Here is a 12,996-nt window from a genome sequence, read left to right on the forward strand (position 1 = left end):
ATTGTGTGGTAGTTTGAACACTCCTTGGCATTGCCCTTCTTTGGCATTGGAATGTAAACTGACCTTTTCCAGTCTTGTGGCCACTGTTGAGTGTTCCAAATTTGTTGGCATATTGAGTGCAGCACTTTAACAGCATCATCTTTTAGGATCTTAAATAGCTCAGCTGGAATACTGTCATCTCCATTAGCTTTGTTGTTAGTAATGCTTCCTAAGGCCCACTTGACTTCACTCTCTAGGATGTCCGGCTCAAGTTCAGTGACTGCACTATCATGGCTATCAGGGACATTAAGATATTTCCTGTATAGTTCCTCCGTGTATTCTTTCCACCTCTTCTTAATCTCATCTGCTTCTGTTAGGTCCCTGCCTTCTTTGTCCTTTATCATGCCCATCTTTGCACAAAACGTTCCCTTGAGATCTCCGATTTTCTTGAAGAGATCTCTAGTCTTCCCCATTCTGTTGTTTTCCTCGATTTCTTTGCATTGTTCATTTAAGAAGGCCTTCTTGTCTCTCCTTGCTATTCTCTGGAAATCTGCATTCAGTTGGGTATATCTTCCCCTTTCTCCCTTGCTTTTCACTTCCCTTCTTTCTTCAGCTACTTGTAAACCCTCCTCAGACAGCCACTTTGCTTTCTTGCATTTCTTTTTCTTTGGGATGGATTGAGTTGCTGCCTCCTGAACAATGTTACAGACCTCTGTCCATAGTTCCTCAGGCACTCTGTCTATCAGGTCTAATCCCTTAAATCTATTCCTCACCTCCACTGTATATTCATAAGGGATATGATTGAGGTCATACCTGAATGGTTTTGTGGTTTTTCCTAGGTTCTTCAATTTAAGCCGAAATTTTGCAATAAGAAGCTCATGATCTGAGCCACAGTCAGCTCCAGGTCTTGTTTTTACTGACTGTATAGAGCTTCTCCATCTTTGGCTGCAAAGAAATCAATCTGATTTTGATATTGACCATCTGGTGATGTCCATGTGTAGAGTCGCCTCTTGTGCTGTTGGAAAAGAGTGTTTGTTATGATCAGCGTGTTCTCTTGGTAAAACTCTATTAGCCTTTGTCCTGCTTCATTTTGTACACCAAGGCCATGCTTGCCTGTTATCCCAGTGATTTCTTGACTTCCTACTTTAGCATTCCAATCCCCTATGATGAAGAGGACATCTTTTTTTTAGTGTTAGTTCTAGAAGGTGTTGTAGGTCTTCATAGAACCGATCAACCTCAGCTTCTTTGGCATCAGTGGTTGGGGCATAGACTTGAATTACTGTGATGTTAAATGGTTTGCCTTGGATTTGCAATGAGATCATTCTATCATTTTTGAGATTGTACCCCAGTACTGCTTTTCCCACCCTTTCGTTGACTATGAGTGCTACTCCATTTCTTCTAAGGGATTCTTGCCCACAGTAGTACATATAATGGTCACCTGAATTAAATTCGCCTATGCTTGTCCATTTTAGTTTGCTGATTCCCAAGAAGTCGATGTTCAATCTTGCCATCTCATGTTTGACTACCTCCAGCTTACCTTGATTCATTGATCTGACATTCCAGGTTCCTAAACAATATTGTTCTTTACAGCATCAGACTTCCTTTTCACCACCAGACACATCCACAGCTGAGTGTCCTTTCGGCTTTGGCCCAGCCACTTCACTCTTTCTGGTGCTACTTGGAAATACCCTCTGCTCTTCCCCAGTAGTATATTGGACACCTTCCGACCTGAGGGGCTCATCTTCCGGCGTCATCTCTTTTAGCCTTGTGATACGTTCCATGGGGTTTTCTTGGCAAGAATACTGGAGTGGGTTGCTATTTTGTCAGAAGTCTCCACTATGACCTGTCCGTCTTGGGTGGCCCCGCATGGCATAGCTTATGGCTTCACTGAGTTATGCAAGCCCATTCACAACAACAAGGCAGTGATCCATGAAGAGAAATAGCCTGGCCCATGGGTGCATAGTCACTTGCTGAGAATTAGTGAGGTGTCAATGAGAGAGAGAGAGATATTAGAGAGAGAAATAAGACTGAAGCACACATATTATCTATTCCAAAGTTAAGGGGATAGAAGAGGACTCTTCTGCAAGGGTCTGCTGTGAAGTTTGCCTTTGGGAGTGGAACACAAGGGTTGCTTGGGTAGTTCCTTACAATGTATGAATGTGCCAGGCACCCTACATCTTCAACAGGTGTGGGGAACCTCTTTTAGCCCAAGGGCCAATTCAATTTTGGAGAAGCTCTTGGAGATTGCATTCCAGTAGTGGGTGGGGCCAAAGATACAAAATATATCAATATATTGTAACTTAAAGCTCTTACTGCCAGCAACTAAGGCTTTGGAGAGGCATGTCAACCTTTTTGGATGGGGACAAAACTGCACAAAAGCCAGAAAACCACCACATGATCACTGGTTGGGGGAAAGGGGGTGGGCCATGGGAAGAGGGCATGGCCATCTGGGGAACCCTGGAGGGCTGGATTGGGTCTGTAGGAGAGTCAAATTTGGCTCCCAGGCCTGAGGTTCCCCATCCCTGTCTCAAGCAACATTTTGTTGAGAGTAGGCCATGATGGGGGATGAAGGGCGAGCTGAACCTTTTTAGGGTCTCTCGAGCCCCGAATGACATGAAACTAAAAACAAATCAAAAACCTAGGCTCTTCTTGAACTCTTCCCCACAAAGCATTGCAAAAATAGTGTGGCAGCCAAACTAGCTTCTGTGTGTCAAATTTGAGGGTGGTGGTGGTTGGGGAACAGAAACTAGCTGGATAGGCACTCTGCTGACTGTTCTAAACCTTGGTTTTGGCATTGCCCCCCCCACCCACCCGAGTATCAAAATAGGGATTTGGGGGGTGAGAATGTTAGGATGGAAACTTAAGAATCGCCCCCAAAGAGGAAATGCATCACAAAAAGAGTACAAAACTGCTTTCCCACAGTTCTCTTCTGGTTCCCCACAGTTTCCCCCACAACTGATTTGCATAAAATGTAGATATGCTAATTTGTATGTGTAGATGCAAATTTAGAAATAATAATTATAATTTAAATAGAAAAAGAATACATCTCACCATAGTGCGGAAGACTGTGTCCAGGTGACCTGTGTGCCTTGTTCAATCTGCTGTATAGGTGCTGTTGATAGGCAACTTGAAGGTTCTTTATCTTTAAAGCAGACTTGGACAAGAAAGCCCTTCAAACAGAGGATGCCAGTCCTCTGGCAGCCCTTCAAATAGAGGACTGTCCTCTGTAAAACATGGCCACTCCAGAGAGTGGGTTTTGGTTTCTTGCCATGTGTGACGAGTGCAAGGGAGGGTTCTGTGCATATTTTGGGTGTAGATCCCTAACCTTGATGGATGCTAATGTGTGTTAATCGGCAACTAAGTACCTATGATGTGTTTGCCAGTGTGCTTCCTAGTGCTTCATGGATGGTGCTTTCAATTAAACGGTGCATAGAGATGACTTGATTGCATTCAGAAAGTGGCAGAGAGAAGTCATCAGCGTATTCCAGAGGTCTCATGTCCCTTGCATAAGAGTGAAAATCATTCAAGGTCTATGTTAATGGAGGATAGCCAATGTACACTGTGGCTTTGTTTCTTGTCCTGGTAGCTAAAGTATTAGTCTACTCTTCCAAAACAAAATGGAGGTTCTGGAGTCAAGATGCTAGTGAGATATACAAAATGCAGTGAGGCTGAGCCTCTTGGTATCAGCTAGTTTACACAGCTGATGAAAACGGAACACATCTTTTAATTTTGTGAAAAGTAAGGAGTGATTTTCAATTAGATAATAATGAATGCATAACATTTTACCAAGCACTCGACCTGAGAAACACAACTTAGGTTCTATAACCTTGGAACTATTTTAGCCTTACTTCTCTTCCGAAGGCCTTATTTAGAGTCCAGATCCAGAACTGCTCATCAATGCCATACCAAGTTACTTCAGCTTTCAAAGGGTTTTGCAACTAATGTATAGATTGTGGTGTTAGGTACCTTCTCTTTCATAAAAACTTGGATGAGTTAGGCAGCCAATTTTGCAACATTTTTTTCAAAATGGAAAACAGTGACAACATTGGGTTGTATGTATCCAATTGGTGTTGCTCAGCTGATGGAATGTTCTTTGATCCAGCAGAAGCTTCTATCACCAGAGTGGGGAAGGAGATGATTTTTTAGCAGTTCCCTCTCCCACTGCAACCCCTGCTCCCTGTGCCACCTTCCATGCTGTTCTGATGAGTGCCCCAACCCTTGTTCTGCTGAAAGAAGCCTCCACTGGATCAAAAAGCCTTCCATCAAAGGAGTGACACAATTAGATTCAACCCATTAACAGGTTTCCTGTTTGTGGACTTCCTATTTTGGACATCTGGTTGGCCAAAACAGGATGCTGGACCAGATGGGGGTTTGATCTGATCAGGGAAAGCTCCTCTTATGTTCTTAGATACTTGCCCAAGGCTAGGCAAATGTGCTTAAGTAAATAAGTAAAAGAAAAATACTCTCCAAAGATAAGAAGGCATGGAATCTGCCCAGTTCTATTTTACCAGGTCTGAACACCATGGAGATACGTTGCTGAGATTGAAAGGCCTCAAGCTTAGCTCCACAGTTTTGTGATCTCCCAGAGACTCCCAAGGATGAAACCATTACTGTTTCCATTAGTACTCCCTTTTTAGCTCCTCCTCTTCCTCCTTTAACCATGCCCATTTAGGACTGGCCTTCCCTTCCTACCTATTCTTTAAAGAAAAATTACAGCTTTGTTCAATTTAACTTCAACAGATGGCTTTTGTTTGTTAAAACCCTATTGTCAACTGAAGAAAAAAATCACAAGCAATGCCTTTCCCATATAGCAACCATAATAGGATTTGAATGGGAAAATACAGGGCAACTGTTGGGAAGAGATCAGCAGGTGGAAGAGCTCAACCCAGGTAGCCCCCGTCCAGTGGGGATGCCAGATCCTCCCCAGGTACACCATTTAGGCATGGAACTTCCTGACCTGGAAAACAACCATCCAAGACAAGGGTAGATGCTATCCTGCATAGCTGGAATATTTAAGCCATGCTGGTAGCAGACTGGCTGCCACTGCATTCCGGTTCTTATCTGCTGCACTCTTATAGCTTGAGGCCTTGTATTTTAGTAGCTAAAACATCAGTAGTAATATTTATACAGGAAAGGTCTTTGGTTCCTAACCACACATTCCCTTGTGTTTAAGCATCATAGGACAAGCGTCACAGGGCATTGCATTTTGAAACACATGATCTGAATCTCTGTGTAAACCAACATTATCTCCTGTTTCAATGGCCGTGCCATATGAAACATTAATGTACAGTTTCCCAGCTTGTCACAGCAGAGTTGAATTAGTTGTGGTGTGAGTTGCATGACATTTGTAAGTTATGCATGTGAAATGAAGACGGGGCTGCCCAAACAAAGAGAGGGATGCCCAAACCAGGATGGATGACCGGAAATGATGGGAGTTGTAGTCCAACGCTTTTGGAGTGTGCCAGGTTAGGGAAGACTGGTGTAGTTCAGTAAAGGCTACTTTGCACCTTTTGATCAATGCAGCAGGCAAACTTAAAAGGTAGGAAGATTAATATCGAAGCCAGATCTAACATCAGATGTTGAAGTCAGCTTGTACGTTTGACAAAGGTGAAACAAATTTGTTGAGGTGAGTGACAAGTGATTATATTTTGGATTCTCTTTCTACCTTTTCAGTTGAAGTGTTATCCTTTGGCAGGGGATGGGATGGGGGGAATGGAGCAGTCTACTACATTACACAATATCAGTGCTCTTTCATGGCAGCCACAACACTAATATCCAAAAGGAAGAGTTCTTTGTGCTGGAATTCTCCATTCATCACTGTGTTTTTCTGAATGCTCCACCTGAACACAGCTGTGTGGATTCCTAATTAACAAATTGCCCTGGAGGTACTGACCCACACTGAACTCATCTATCTCTGTCTAAAATGACTAAGCCCTGTCTTGCATTAAAGATGTAAAAGGGCACAAATTACTTTCATGGTCTTTATAGCTGGGAAAAGAAAAGAAAAAGGCAACCTTGCTTGGTGAATAACAATTTCTGGATATTTCATCCATTCTTGAAGCTTTCTGCCTTGCAGAAGAAAAATGCTCTATGTTAAAGGTTGCTTAAGCTTTACATTCTGTTCCATCCAAAAGATCTTATGGCAAAATTAATTCAAGCATGGATGAATTCATTCATTTGAAGTGGTAGCCTTTTCTTGAGGACCCAGAGCAGGTAAAAAGAGGTTGATCCCTGCCTAAATGACTGAATACCTAAATATGGTTTAGTTGGGATGGGCAGACTTCAAGGTTCTGGGATCTACTTGGCGGTTATTATTATTATTATTATTATTATTATTATTATTATTATCATCATCTAGATGCAAAATAGTGGGTCAGGGCAGACATATACCTAGTAGAATTAAGGAACAAGGAACAGTGTACCACTGAGCACATGGCTCAGACCAAGAATTTGTTTTTAGTATCAGAACTGAACCTGAGTCTTTCACACAAAACTCCATTCCTGGTTCCCCACCCAACTTTCTTAATTTCAGCCACCTAATTTAGAAGGGGCAGGAAAGAAAGTCTTTTGTTGTTACAATTGATAATCAGAAACTCTGCAGATCTACTGCGAATCACCCAGAGAGTAGAGCTGATCTACTTTCCCCCCATCCCTGCCCTATAGCACTTTTCAACAGCCAAATTAAGGAGACTGGGGAACTGCCACTCTTGACAATCCCAGTCCAAGTGCACTGAAATGAATGGATAGTGAGGAGCTTTGGTAGATGTAACTGTCTTTCCAATTTCCCATTCATTCCCATAGGGTTTTGTACAAGATAATTCCTTTGCAGGTTGTGTCTGTTCAAGTATACCAGATATTCTTTTTGGCTTTGCAGCAGACATTTGAAAAGGGCTAGGAGACCTTGTAGGAGCTGGTTTTCAGAGATGCTTCAAACATGACATTGTACTTACACGAGCATAGGGCAATGAGCATCACACTTGTGTGTTGCATACAAAGATCATGCATAGAACTATTTTACCACATGTGCACATGTTAAGAAGCTACAATTGGCTTTTGAAATACTCTTGCCGCAGAATTCCCTGCAAAAGATACCTCTGGCTTTCTGGGATGAAGAAGTACCAATGGGATACAAGAGAGTGCTGCAGCCCAAGTCTTGATTGTTATGACTCCCATAGTCTAAAAAAATATTGGAGCAGTGGAAACTGTTGGCTCCAATGTCAGTGGTCCTGTAAATCAGCTCTGGGTTTCAGTCAGAACCAGTCAGAACTCTAAAGGAGCTATTCAAGTTCTGAACTTATTTTGCAGTTCTTACTCATTCTGTCTGAAATCTGGAGCAAATTCATTACCCCACTGACACTGGAGCCACCAGCCTCCCCTAGGGCCTAGGCCAGGGCTCCCCAACCTTTTTGGGTCAATGACCAGATTTGGAATGTTGAGAGTGTGTCATGAGCACTCTCACAAAATGGCTGCCATGGGTGGGGACTTGCCCATTCACAAAATAGCAGAGGTGGGGGTCCAAGCTTCAAAACACAAAACCACTCTTTTGGTCCCACATTTTTCTACTCTAACACCCTTTTCACAGAAGGCAAAATGTTGCGTCTGAGTGAGGTGGGACCCAGAGGCAGTCTTGGAAATAAAGATGGAGCTGGAGACTGACACTTCATTTTGCAGTGTGCCAGCCTTCCAGTAACAATTTAAATTTAATTTTTTTTAAAAAATAAAATAAAAACCAGGAGGGGCTGGGAGCCAGCAAGCCCCAAAAGAGGCCACCATGTTGGATACTGCAGGCCTAGGAAGTAAAAGGTTCCTGTGTACAGGAGTGACTTCACTCACCCAGGCTGGCCATTTGTTGTCTTCACTGGGAAGGGCTCCAAATCCTGTTGAGGCTGGGACTTTGCTTGGGCAATGATAATATTTACTGGCTGTGACTTGTTCTTTGGACCTGACTCCTGGTTCTGCCTTTTGGATTGATGCCTGGTTCCTGTTCCTGGTTGACAGTTGTATATAGCTGGATTGTGCGCACTGTGTTTACATTTAGTCTCATTCCACAATAGTTATTTATGTGTATCTTAAAACATAGATAATGGCCAGTTAAATAAAACAGGCCAAGGGATGTTTTACATTGACACATTTTTTGTATTAACATTAATGTATGCATTGTAACAAAGCCTTGCATTAATGTATCTTCATTTAGCTTGAATCTTCTCTTTAATATGTTTGGGATCCACTTTCTACACTGGGGTGGGGAACCTCAGGCCAGGAAGCCAAATCTGGCTTTCTTTGAGTCCCAGCCCAGCCTTCTGTGGTTCCTGTGACCCCCTTTCTCCTAACCACCAATTGTTTGGTGGTTTTCCAGATTTTGTGCATGCCTCCCCCACCCCCATTCTAAAAGGTTGAAATGCCTTCCCAAGGCTGCGTTACTGGCAGCGAGAGTTTTAAGCTGCAGTGTGCTGGCATTTTTGGTATTTTGGCTCTACCCCCTTTGCCTTTGGTGCTGCCCACCACTGGAATGTGGCCCCCGAAAGCTTCTCCAAAGTGGAATTTGGCCCTGGAGTGGGTTACACCAGAAGGCATGATGAGGAGTATAGGAGAGTATAGAGAGTTTCCACAGTCATGTCAGAATGTGACTGTGGAAACTCACCATACTTCTTGCCATGTCTTCTGGTGTAACACACTACAGGCCCTCAGGCTGAAAGAGGTTCTTCACTTTTGTCCTACACTGAATTCCACACAATTTGAAAACCTGCCATAGGTTTTGCATGAAAGATTACAAGCTAACTCTGATTCTGGAAATGTGATCTACTTATTTTTTCCCCCTGTTTTCTTGTTAATATGGAATTACGGTTATTGTGGTTTCTCCTTCACACTGATTGTGAAAGAGAATGAATGGGTAAAGTGAGAAATGGAAGTTCAAGAAAATGTTTTTCAGAGTTTGAAAAACTCAGACTCCTTTGAAAACATTTCCTGTCAAACTTCTCTCTTCCTGCTGACAAGCTTCTTTCAAAAAACATTGTGGTGTGAAATGATCCTTTTAGTGGCTTTCATGAAGCAATTACACAGAGAAACAGGAAAACATTATTTTTCTCTCCGCAAGCCATTGAGCTTTTTTAGGCCATCAGTAATCAAATGGAAAATGGATTTTTAGAGCAACAGTGAGGATTTAGGAGAACCTGTGTTTCTGTCCGTGCCCTCAAACTATCCCATCTAGCCTGGCAGCCCAGGAGAAAATGCTTGCATTGAATACTTGACAGTCCTTCACCAACTCGCTTTCTAGATCACAGAAGGAGCTTTTGTAAAATGCTTGCTTGGTTTTTCTCGTACTGTACTAGACCTGGAATACATTGGTGCATTGTATTGCCTAGAACAGGAAAATAGCTTTAGCTCTCCCAGTGCATTCTCTGTTACTAATTGTTGAAGTAAGCATGGTATGAATCATCCTGCCTCTGAGTGTTGTGGCCCTGTGCTGCATCTGCTCGCTTTGGTGATGCATTGTGGGTAGTTCTTTGGACACTGTTGTGTTGCTATACTCTGTGCCACCAAGAATGTTTTCCAAGACAGGTCTTTGGCCTACAATCCGGACAACGTTGCCTTTTGACTCCAATACAAGGAGAACATTCTAGTGAGGTGAAATGATGACTTCAGCAAATGTCAGCCACATGAACCCTGAATGGAGATGCATACCTTGTTCCATAAGAAAGGAATGTATTTACAAGACTCAATGATTCAAATCCCTCTTCCTGCACCACCTTGATATACTAGTTGGACACCAGTGCACAGGTGAGTGGAATAACTAACCCACCCATTGAATCAACACTGAAAAGATTAAAATAAACATTCTAGTGAAGGTCATCTTCATATATCTGAGAAATATTCTCCACTTATTCTATCCTTTATGGATGAGTAATGTGGTTTTAATAATATTTCACTGAGTTCATTCCTATGGGATTAATCATCTTCCCCCCAAAGTATCAATGGCTGTAAAATATTTTATGAGATTTCCTTTGTTCTGCCTTTATAAGTTTCTCATTTCTGGTGTCAGAGATTACCATCAGTCATTGGGAAAGCATCATTCAGTGACTGTTTTCTTAGGGGTTGGGTGGCTGTTCTTTTTAGCCAAGTTTCATAATATAATATCCAAATGAGATGCTATGCTGATCCATGCAAGGACTCCCACAGGCTTATGTGAGAACTTCATAGTTAAGAGCCATTTAGCAGGTGACCTTTTTGAAATTCCAACACCTGGACATGTACAATCTAGAGAGACCATTTAAAAAGCCAATGTGGTATAGTGGTTATTTTAAAGTGTTCAACTGAGACTGGAGAGACCCAAGTTCAAGTCTCCACTTGGCCATGAAGTTCATTGAGTGACTTTGGGCCAGTTACTGACTCTCAGCCTAACCTACTTCACATGATAAAATGGAGAGGAGGAAGACCATGTAAGTTGCCTTAGGCTTCTTGGAGGAAAAGGCAAGATATAAATGTAAGAAACAGACAGATAAATAAATAATCTTAAAGGTTCTTCTGCCATTGATCCAAATCTCCTGCCACAACATTATTCTTCTCACCCCACTTTAGGAAGCTTTGGGAGATAAGAGGATAAGAATGGCTTGGGACATGAATGCTGGGTTCTTCATTATTCAAACTCTTCTCATAGCATATTGTTATCGGCAATTTAGGATGGAAATAAATGTCCAATGAAACACAAAACTGACACAAAACCAGGAGCCCTGTGTGATGCGTTCGCTGTTTTTTTTTTTTTTTTTGCTGTGATTTGCTACGTAAATACTTACGTAGCCTATCACGGCAAAATACAGGGACGCAAATGGCGGCGGCTACGGCAGCCGCCATTTGCGTCCCTGCAGGCTGCCCAGCGGCCAGATGTCCAGCTGCGGGCAGGCCCGGCCGGCGGCTCCGTGGAATCTCCGCGGAGCGGAGCCAGCCAGAGAGAATTTCGGGGGGAGGGACGGAGCGCCTCCCCCCCACCGCGAATGTCACCCTTCAAAAAGGTAAGTGACTTTCGTACATCCCTAGATAAGTTCCTCCTTTCCCTGCACTTAATCATGATTGAAGGTTTGGTGGGCAAGGGAAACATATGCCTGGGTGTCCTTTTGATTAACCCAGAGATCAAATTAAAAGCTTTGATGGTGTCATCAGTTTCTGGGAAGCATTTTGTAATTGTGAAGAATCATTGTATTGGGTAACTCAGGCAGGAAGAAAATCCATACATGGGTCATTTAATTGTAAAACATGTTTCAGAAAAGCTGTAGTCCAGGAAAAAGCAATGGAAACCTGCTAACTTCTATCAGCACTGTTTACATAAATTAGTATGAACTTGCTCTGAAAATGTTCCAAGATGGGTAAGATTTGGTCCATACAAAATTTTGATGAGTGGCCTGCTTGAACTGAGTATTTCCCCAATCTCAACATGGGTCTAAAAACATAGGAAATGTAGGGGAAACAAATAAAAATGATTCCACCTTAATTTGGAACCACCCCCACCTTCCTGAGTTAATCTTTGAACTCGAAGAACCAGACATTCACAGTACTGTTCTTCTTGTCTCTCTTACCAAAATGAATACCACAAAACTGGGGATAATCTACTTGCTTTCTCTTTTGGGACTGCAGTACATGCAAAATATCCTCAATGGCAATAGATGGGACAGGGGTAGAATTTTTTTTTAAAATATTCGATTGTTTTAAATCACACCAAGCTTAATTAGCAGCTGATTCTTTAACAGATACACAATGGAGAGAACAACAACCCACTTTAGAGGGCAATCAGGCAATGCAAGCCCCTCTCTCCTTGGCTCTTAAACAAGATATCCTGTATCTGAAGCACCTCCAGCAGATACCTGTCTAACCTTTTATTGAAAACCCACAAGAAGGGAGATTTTACAATCTCCCTGGGCAACTGTTTTTTTTTTTTTACAGTTAAGAGCCTTCTCCTGATATAGAATCCCTGTCCTTGCACGTTTTTGATAATATTTTGGTCAGGCATTTGCCAGGGATGCTTCAGATATGCGATTATCATGTTCTAAAGCTGGGTGAAGGGAGCTTGAATATTGGTGTTCTCCTATTGTGAGATTGATTTTTCAGATAACAAATATTATGAGCTCAAAGCCTATAGGATTTCTCCATCAACAGATATCAAGCTACATTTTGAAATTACCTTTTCCATGTTTTGTCTGTTTTGATATTTATCTCTCCTTTTAAAATGATTTACATGCTTATTATTACTGCTTTTAAATCCTTTTTTTTAAATATATGTTTTATTATTGGTTTTATTGTATTTGTTTTATTATGTATATTGCCCTGAGAATTTCAGTTATAGGTAAACTCATAAATTGAAATAATAATAATAATAATAATAATAATAATAATTTTATAAAAAGCTAATCCAATCACAAAATGTTACCCCACCCTCAAGGAGTAAATGGGGTCTCTGCTTAGGTGTTGTATCAGAAAGGACTAAGACTCATATGTCTTACAACAGTGTGGAGTCCTCTGGTAAGTTTCCAAATGCCTCCATACAGAAAAAATGAAGGAAGGAAGGATTTCAGTGAGTGTATCTCTCCCATAATGCATTCAGAAATAATTATGCAGTGTTCAGTATGTGAAGTGGGGAGGGTCTAAAAGAGGAGAAAGGCAAGGGGGGATAGAGGAGTAATGGAAGTACTAAGGTGAGGGGAGTAATTACCAGGAAGAATGGAAGTACTATGATGAGAAGAGGAGCGTTGATTGTGAAATGAACTTAGTGTCTAAAGGTCTGGGATCCTGACAGGACAATACTTTGTCATTCAGATAAACCATACTTTATTGAGTCTAATTTCATGGGCATAAAGAAGGCTAAATTCCAATCAGACAGAGGCCTGTAATTTTATATACAACTCTCTCTCTCTCTCTCTCTCTCTCTCTCTGGTCTTAATATAATTTTGATTTAATTTGGGGTCTTCTAGGTCCTGGAATCTAGGTGTGCCCCTCAATTCCTCTATATACTTCTAGAATTCGACTATGCCC

This window comes from Heloderma suspectum, chromosome 4 (assembly GCF_057233095.1).
Source record: "Heloderma suspectum isolate Gila_16-S chromosome 4, 16-S_ref, whole genome shotgun sequence".
Taxonomy (NCBI): domain Eukaryota; kingdom Metazoa; phylum Chordata; class Lepidosauria; order Squamata; family Helodermatidae; genus Heloderma; species Heloderma suspectum.